Below are 9,933 nucleotides of genomic sequence, written 5' to 3' on the forward strand. Positions count from 1 at the left end.
GTTTATTGAAAATTAACCATGGAATGAAGGAGGGACCGGATACATAGGATGATGAATCAACCATGTAGCGCTCAGATGCTCCAGTGAGCAAAATATCAAAGTCCCTTGTAGACCTTGAAGAAAGGATGATTAAATGTCGGTTTAATCATTTATTAAAATAATACTCGTTTGAGCCTTAGGTGATAAAACCTAATTAATTATGGCGGGATGAGGGACCGACCAAGAGGTCATAAAACCATCCCTGGGTGGTCAAGGGATCGAATGTCGATCATTTTATGAAGTTCCAAAATTATTTGGAAGAGTTTGAACCTAATATGAACAAATTAGGTCAAATGATGAAAATATGTGGGACCGGGCATCTTGCAAGCCAAGGAGCCAACCTTGGTCGGTCAAGGTAATATGCCCGCGTCACCAAAGTGTTCGTGTCTTAGTCCTGAGAATTTTGATATTTTCTGATGTGCGTTTGAGCAATCATTTTGGAAAATATGAAGAAGTCAGGGATATTTGCTGAAACTGAGAAAAACTTCATGAGATGAAGGAAAATAATAATAAAATGAAGGAATCATGAAGTGTGGGACCGGATATGGCCAAGGCATGGCCGGCCGGACAATAAGCCCGGTCCCGCAGCATTTTTCCTAATTTTATTATATTTTTAATGATTTTATGAAAATTTCATGAAACCAAAGAGTTTGTTGAAATAAAGGAATTTTCCTTGAAGTGAAAGAGTTTCTATGAGATGAAGGAAACAAATAATATAATAATAATAAAATAAGAGCGTGTGGGACCAGCTAGGGCCCGATCCCGTGAGTTTTCCCTAATTTTATGTATTATTTCCATGATTTGAAAGAATTTTCATAATTTGAAGGAAATACCATGAAATCAAGGAATTTCATGGGATCAAGGAAACATAAAAATAATAATAATAAAATAAAGGGTGTGTGGGACCGGCTACGGCCCGGTCCCACGAGTTTCCCTAATTTTCTCTTATTTTTTCATGGTTTGAAGAAAATACCATGAGATTAAGGAGTTTTCATGAGATTAGGAAAATAATAATAAAATAATGAGGAATCATGAGGTGTGGGCCGTCCGTGACTAGGGAATAGTCGGCCGGCTAGTAGACACGGTCCCACGACACCTTTTCCAATTTTGTATTGTTTCTTTGATGCGAAGGAAACACCATGGAACTTAGGAATTTCCTTAAAACGAAGGATATTTGTTCAAATGAAGGGATTTTCATGAGATCAAGGAAAATAGTAAAAAATATGATAAAATATACAATTAGGCGTGGGATTGGCCACGACACGACCGGCCGGCCGGTGGGCCCAATCCCCCAGCGCCTTGATTTATATTTTATTATTTATTATTTTCTTTCCTATTTTTGCATAGGTTCATCGTCCCGCCGTATTTTGAAATGCTCGTTCGTGTGTTCATGTGCTCGTCAGTGCATTATTGTTAAGTACACTTGCATCATTTTGGTCAGGGCTTACTCGAAGGTAGCTCAGATGCCCGTAGCTTGAATATTTATTAATAACGCATGGAGTTCTGCTGGGAAAACCATGAATTGAAGTAACAAAATATTATGAATAACATAGAATATGTTTCAAGGATTCAGTGAATCAATCTAATGATTTAGGAATAATTAATTGATGGCTCTATACTAGTACGATCATCTAGGAGCATTAATTATTCAGGAGGAATTGAGTGATATGAGCTTGTTGAAGCGTCATATTTCTTTTATATAGTCAGGGAAAACATTGTTACATCCTGAATACGTAATTGCTCTATACTAGCAGGCAAGCTGTCTAGGAGCCATCTAATCTTGCGATTCCATATGAAAGTAATTACTGACATTGCTCAGTATTCATGAGATATGCCGTTGCCTCAGCTGAGAGACTACATATCTGCATATACTCTGAGAGACAGTATTCTCGTTCAGAGATTCTTGTGGCATGAGCTTTCATGCTTTGATGAGATACATGAGCCTCAATGCTCATCTGATTGCTGGATCAGAAGTACGTATAATTATGGGTTTATAATTTTAGTCCTTGTCGAAAATCCACCATCTATATTAAGTCCCCTGCTTAGTGAGGGACAGTCATGTTCCTCGGTCAGCATTAAAAGGTGATTTTCCGGTAAAAACAATATAAGCAATTGAACTTAGTCGTAAGATAAGACGTTACCGGATTTTCGATAGTACGAGCAAACCACAACTTGAATGAAGATCTCAGTGGAATGATAGAGCATCGTCTAATGAGCATAAATTGGTGTTGAACCGCTGATTTTGATGACGGGACCTTGGTCATTTTAGGATTCACGGGCCAGGCCCAATAAGGAAATCCATGTGGAATTAGGTTTTGGAAATAAAAGGAATTAATCTTCTTCTTTTTTATTTCACCTACAACAACTGGCCATCACCTTCATCACCTCCCTCACGTCAGCAACAGGAGGAAAAAAATTCCGCCGGAGCTTGCCGCCGACCGTCGCCGTTGATCGTCACCGTCCGGCCATATTCCGACCACCGACTAGGTAAGCTTTTTTTTTTTTGCTGAGTTCATAAATTGTTTATGCTTTGATCATGTTGAGATAATATACATGTGTATATACGAGTGTGAATTTTGTAGAAAACCCTTGTTTTTTGTAAACGTATATTCGTTTGATCGTTAGTTTAAGAAACTAGTAATAATCCTTGACTTAGGAGAGATTTTTATTTTTATATATAGACATATGTCCAGTGATAAAACTTTGTTTATGAGCTTTCATGAAGACCAAAACTTTATCATAAGAATATATGAACGTTTCACAAAACCGAAATAAACCCTCGTTTCAAAGAAAACGATCGTACGAAGGAAAAAGGTTTTTCTTTTTATAAAAACATGGGCTGTTCATGGATTTTTTTTTTTGACGAGACCGTGGAATATCCACAAACTTTATTTACGTGAGCCTTGCTCACGTCAAAAAAAAAATGTTGTTTTTTTTTTTTAAATTTACGTGAATAAATCGCGTTTTCTTTATATATATGAATATATGTATTATTTTCTTAAAGATCAAAACTAGAGTTTTGTGTAATCCTTAGAAGTAAACAATTATTTATGATGAAATAATGTTTTAGTTTTCATAATTTCATGGTGAGTGTTCACACAGTAGAAATATTCATGATTTTATGAAAATCTGAGTTTTTTGCTCGTCTTTTGTAGGTTCGAAGAAACGAGAAAGTTTTGAAGTGTTAACTCTTGCATTACAATCACTATTGTTAGTGGAATCGTAAAAAGGTAAGATTTGAGAATTACCATTTTGTAGATGCTTGCATGAGCATTTTTTCCAATTACTTCCATTGATGTTTGCATCTTGTAGGAATGATCGATATACTGAAGCGGAGCCACTGATTCCAAAGCCAATGATGCCCCCAAAGATAATACATGTGTGGATAATGATGCCTCCAGGGAAGATTCATACGTAGGTAATGATATCTCTAAGGATGATTCATGCATGGATGAGACTTCCATTGGCGAAGACGAAACACCTGGAATTAAGAACGTTCCAAACATAGAGGATGCATTCTTTATGGATCAAGGGCCTGAAAAGCGTCTCAAAACTCCAGCATTTCGTCTTCTGATAAATCCTAGAGAGGTTACTCAGAAAAAATTGGTGACTCCTCAGGTAACTATTCGGTTCTGTCTTGATCGAGGATATTTTTCTGCATCAATCATTGAATTCAAGCTTGCTCGATGGCCCTTAGAAAAGTTTTCTGGATGGGCGAGGTACATGCTAGGCTTTCCTCGTGTTCGAGCCAAGTTGCATGACCCACAAGTAATACGGGTTATTCAAGCTTCTGGAGATTTGTTCATTTTTCATGATGTGCGAGGTATGGTAGCTCTTCTTGCTCGCTGGTGTATTCCAACTCACTCTTTCATATGCAGATGGGGAGAGTTTACCATTACTTTAGAGGACGTAGTTGCTTTGCTGCATCTTCCCATCATGGGTAATTTTCCTGAAGGTCTTTATTCGTCAGAGAAAATTGCAATCTCTAACATCTTGACAGCCGCAATGGAGGAAATTAATAAGGCATACGAAAGTAAAGGTTGTTATGCTCATTAGTTAATACACTGGTGGCCAAGAGATACTTCTCTCGACTGGCCCGTCGACAATACGTTATCCATTGCTGCTTTCTTGTGTTTATGGTTGTCTGATAGACACATTTTTGTGTCCGATTTGTCTCGATTCTATATATTGCTAGGTCTCATTTTTGTACTTATTATGGTGTTTTATTTATTTGTAGGTATTTTTGGCCAATAAACATTTTTGGAAAAAATTGGCTCGAAAAGTTGTCGGAAAGCACCCGGAGGACACTTGCTATTCGGACCCCCGGTTTGGATAAGGGGTATCCCCAGGACACCCCTTAAGGCAGCTGCTAAAGGCACCCCTACTCTGGATAGGGGCGTCCCCTTTCTTCACAAAGTCAAATTTCAAATTTGGCGGGAAAACAAACCAGCATGCATGTAGATTAGGGTTCGCATTCTTGGGAAGATTTAAGGAGATTCAATCTCGGATTTTTGTTAGGCTGGACTTCCTAGAGCATAACAGGGTCGGTATATGTGATTGGATCGAATGAATTGGGTTAGATCGACCGGAAGAAGGAAACAGAGGTGTTGTGGTCACGGGTTGCTGTTGGAGTATTTTTTTCGACAATTCAGGGAGATTAAAGGCTAGAAAAGCTTCCCCAACATTCGTAGTTATCTAATAAAAAGTTTGGAAGTATTGGGAGAGGTCAAATACGCGTGAAGAGAGTTTGGAAGAAAGAAAACTGTGAAACTTGCTGCTGAGATAAACCAAGATTTTGGGGGAGATTTAATCGAGTTGTGGCCTATAAAAGGAGAGGGGATAAGTCATATAAGAGGTACGAATTCTTTCAGAGAAGTTTAGAACACCACAGAGCTCTAGAGATCGAGTTGCAGGAAAATACCTTATTCTGCTGCTGCTGCTGAAGAGGAAGAACACGAAGAACATTGACGCACAAGCAACTGCCGTAGAAAACTATCGTTGTTTCACAGCAGTACCTATGTGTCGTTCATCACAGATGTTGCATTAGGTCTTTAGCTACTATTTCTCCCTGTAACAGTGATTCTGCAACACCAGCAAACTGTTGCGAATCGTCTGTATTATCACTTTTCATCTTTTTAATCATTTTTTGAGCCATAAACAATTATTTTGAGATCATGATTAATATGAGGAGCTAAACCCCATTGCTGAGGCGATAGAGGAAGCTATTTTTCCAACAAAAAGAGGTACAATCTATTTTATTTCATTTATTACAATTATTATTATGATTATTTGCCTTGAACTATTATTGAATATGATTTTTATTTGAGTGATTGTGATCTATTTTTATGGAGTATGCTTAGTTTATAGACTCTTGATGCTTCATTCTTGGTATTTACAATTATTACTTTTGAAAATCTATTAGTTGCAATATTTTAGAATCAAATTAAACGAGAAAATTGCATGAATATAAACATTTGGACCAAATCACTTTGAACTTGGAAAATAGTGGAATCTTAGCCTCAGTGTTCTTTTAATATTGATACCAACTTTGTCAGTGTTTGTTATAATTATTAGTGAGTTTTCTATTTAGTTTTGAATTTAAGTCTAAAGTTATCCTTCACAAGTTCGAGAATCGAATCACTTTTTACCACTATCTACAAATCACATCAATTTTTGGCGCGCCGGCGGACTTGTTTTTAGGGTTTTAGATTTATTTTATTTTATTTTATTTTATTTTTTATATTTTTGTTCTTTTTTATGTTTTTGGGTATTTATCTTGTGTCTACAGGTTCTGGATCATAAAGAAAATTGAGCCAAAGAGTTTGGTGATTTCATAAAGACTTGGAGCTAAAGATTAAAGCAAAAAGAACAGAAAAGAAGACAATTTTATTTTAGAATTTTAGTTTAGGGTTTGTTTATTTTCTTTTAGAAAAAAAAAACTGTATTAGGGTTATTTTTGTAATTTTTCTTTTCTTTTTGGACTTTGGGACATTATTTTTTTATTACCCTACGGAAGGGTACTTTAAATATAAACTGTTTGCAGAGAAGGAGGACAATTACGATATTGTCTCTGCACCTTGGGTTCGTACACTTGACATCGGAGTCAGTGGCCCGAGTCGACTACAACCGATTCATCCCCCGTCTGGAACGGGAGGTAAGATTCTAAACACTCGCGAATCCCCTGTCAGCGAGTTACTGGACTCCTTCGTATGCATATATGTTGAGGACTGAATACGGACATTTATTTTTCTAGTAAAGGGCAAGGCCTGGCCATACAAGATAAGGGTTCGGATTTCATCACCGTTCTCTTCTTGCCCGCTTTAGGAACACGTAACCTACGCGAACCTAAGCCTAAAATTTTGACTAGAACGAGACCGATAGGGTAACGAGCTTAACAGGAAAGTCATTCGAAAAATATTGGTTACTCTTTTAAGCATACTTCGAAGTTCTTGACGGTTTCTGTAAGTTGAATGCGTGACTGCGCCGCCTTGTAATACCGGTGAGGCCTTGGGTATCAAAGCTCCACCGAGCTTCCCTCGCCTCTATTCAACTTACTTTAACTCGGATTGATTCCAGAGGGGTTTGCTTAAATTGTAACGAATTCCCGTTCGAAGGATTAGAAGCTGGTCTAGAAACAATCTAAGTGGAGCCATCATGCTTTTTGTTTGCTAGAAATCAATAGGTTTGATTTGGTTGAGTCGGCCTTGATCTGTGTTTGCTTACCCTTCCAATTTAGAAAATTATATTGTATGCCTGAACGTAAAAGAGACGCACTAGGTAGATTTGTTAAAGAGAAACCTAGTAGTTCGAAGCGTCTCGATTACCTTAATCTAGAGAGTCCGACTTTTGAAGAGTCTGTTTTTGAACGTCCTTTGACTGAGGAGAGAATCCCTGTTGCTCCGATAGCGCCAGAAATGGCAACTTTGAAAGCTTTGTTGAATCCAACTAGGACTACTCGTCCCTCATGTATCAGGTTAGCTGAGACGGAAGCAACTTATGAACTTAAACCTGGGACCTTACAGCTGCTCCCAATCTTTTTAGGGACAGAAAATGAAAACTATTATTTCCATGTTAGGGACTTTGAGGAAATTTGTAGTACCCTCAGGATTAGAAACTTAGATGATGATGCTTTGAAACTTAGGTTATTCCCCTTTTACCTGAAAGCTAAATCGTGGCTATATAGTTTGGCTTCCGGGTCAATCGAAACGTATGAACAACTTACATCTTCCTTTTTGACCAAGTTTTTCCCTAGGCACAAAACATCGTCTATTAGGACGCAAATCTGCACGTTTTCTCAACAGGAGGGAGAAACTTTGTATAGGTATTTGGAAAGGTTCAATGATTTATTAGCCTAATGTCCTCATCATGGTTTAGAGAAGGTTAGGTTAGTTCAGATCCTTTATGAGGGTTTAGATTATCCCACCACAACCACAGTTGAGTCTATGTGTAATGGTGTATTTGAGAACCAAACAGTTGATGACGCGATGACATATTTGCATGAAGTCGCCGAAAAGACCCAACAATGGGAAAGTAGTAGGGGACCCCAGAAAACAATTCTTCTCGGCAGAGGAAACGTTAATAGGGTAGAAGGAGGCTATGAATCAGATGCCAAAATTGCTGCTATAGCGAAAAGGTTAGAAGCTTTAGAAGTGGGTAACACTAGTGGTAGATTGGAGCCTTTTGGGAAGGCCAGAATAATGAAGAGCAAGCCAATGCTCTATATAATAACACTAGGTTTGATAATCGTCAGAAGTTTGACCCATATTCAGAAACCTATAATCCTGGTTGGAGGAACCATCCGAACTTTTCATGGTCTAAGGGCCAGAGTCAGGGTCAGTCTAATAATTCTAATGCTCCCCCAGGTTTTGGCTACACTAGGAATACATCAGGCCCAGAAAATAAAACGACTAGCTTAGAGGAATCTATTAAGATGTTAGCAAAAACTCAGGAAATGTTAGCACAGAGCCATGTTAGTTTTCAACAGGAAACCAAGCAGAATTTTCAAACTAATGCTCAGAGCCTTGCTAAGTTAGAACTTCAAGTCGGCCAAATAGCTAAGACCTTAAGTGAGAGAGATAATGGTAGGTTCCCTAGTCAGACTAATCCCAATCCTAGAGGAGTTCATGAAGTAGGTACAAAACCATCGAATCAATTGAATGCTATTAGAACCCTTAGGAGTGGTAGAATAGTAGACAATCAGGTAACCATGCCCGATAGTGAACATACTGTAGTTCACCCCTCAGGACCACTAGCTAAGGAAACTGATAAAATTTCTGATGATGCCAACTCAGTTCCTGAGAGGTCTGATTCTGTGCCTAGAGCCCCATTTCCTCAGCTATTAGTACCAACAAAGAAGGAATCGAACTTTAATGACATATTGGAGGTTTTTAAGCAAGTTACCATAAACCTTCCTTTATTAGATGCAATTAGGCAAATTCCTGCTTATGCCAAGTTCCTTAAGGATATGTGTACGCGAAAGCGAAAACTTAGCGTCCATAAGAAAGCCTTTTTAGCTAGTCACGTAAGTTCAATTATTCAAAACACTACAACTCCAAAGTACAAAGACCCAGGTTCCCCTACCATTGCTTGTACAATAGGTAAACGCCGGGTAGAAAAAGCTTTACTTGACTTAGGAGCCAGTGTGAACCTACTTCCGTACCATGTGTACTTACAGCTAGGACTTGGTGAAATGAAACCTACTCAGATAACACTGCAGTTAGCTGATAGGTCTGTTAAAATTCCTCGAGGTGTTATTGAGGATGTCCTTATTGAGGTCGACAAGTTTATCTATCCAGTGGATTTCGTGGTCCTAGATACTCAACCTGTCCCTGACCCAGAGAACCAGATACCTGTGATTTTAGGTCGCCCGTTTTTAGCTACGTCGAATGCGATCATTAACTGTCGAAATGGTGTGATGAATTTATCTTTTGGTAATATGACTATAGATGAACATTTTTAATGTCAGTAAGCTACCTTATGAGCTAGATGACACATGTGTTGAAGAGGTGAACATGATAGAAGCCTTAGTTCAGAAGTCATTACCAAACATTTTATTTGAAGACCCATTAGAAAGTTGTCTATCCCATTTTGGTTTAGATTTTGATGACGATAGCACTATTGAACAAGTGAATGCTCTATTAGATTCTACCCCTGTGTTAGACACTGATAGATGGAAAGCTAGGTTCGAACCGTTACCAGTTTCTGAGACTACCCTAATTCCTTCTTTAGAAGAGCCCCCAAAGTTGGACCTTAAACCACTACCCGATACTCTAAAGTATGTGTTTTTAGGCCCATCTGAGACTTTACCTGTGATTGTAGCTTCCGATTTGGATAGTGATCAGGAAAGTAGGCTAGTAAAGTACTTCAAGACAATAAGGAAGCTTTAGGGTGGACTATAGCAGACATTAAGGGTATAAGTCCTACTGTGTGTATGCATCAGATTCATTTAGAGGAAGACTCCAAACCTTCTAGGGAGATGCAACGTCGACTGAACCCTAACATGAAAGAGGTAGTTCGAAAAGAGGTGCTTAAGTTGTTAGATGCGGGTATTATTTACCCAATTTCAGACAGTAAGTGGGTCAGCCCTGTTCAGGTTGTCCCCAAGAAATCAGGTATCACTGTAGTCCAGAATGATAATAATGAATTAATCCCAACCCGAGTGACCACGGGATGGCGTGTGTGTATTGACTATAGGAAATTGAACAAGGTCACAAGGAAGGATCACTTTCCCCTTCCTTATCGACCAATGCTAGAGAGATTAGCTGGACATAGTCACTATGCTTTTAGATGGCTGGTTATAATCAGATCGTTATTCCCCAGAAGACCAAGAGAAAACCACTTTTACCTGTCCCTTTGGTACCTTTGCGTATAGACGCATGCCTTTCGGGTTTGTAA

At 38.5% G+C, this 9,933-nt stretch overlaps 1 pseudogene; it reads right to left on the minus strand.

Annotated features, from left to right (window-relative positions):
* Positions 1–7,311: 7,311 nt before the first annotated feature.
* LOC113307248 lies at positions 7,312–7,411 on the minus strand (annotated as a pseudogene).
* Positions 7,412–9,933: the final 2,522 nt, after the last annotated feature.

The sequence above is a fragment of the Papaver somniferum genome, chromosome 8 (assembly GCF_003573695.1).
Source record: "Papaver somniferum cultivar HN1 chromosome 8, ASM357369v1, whole genome shotgun sequence".
Taxonomy (NCBI): domain Eukaryota; kingdom Viridiplantae; phylum Streptophyta; class Magnoliopsida; order Ranunculales; family Papaveraceae; genus Papaver; species Papaver somniferum.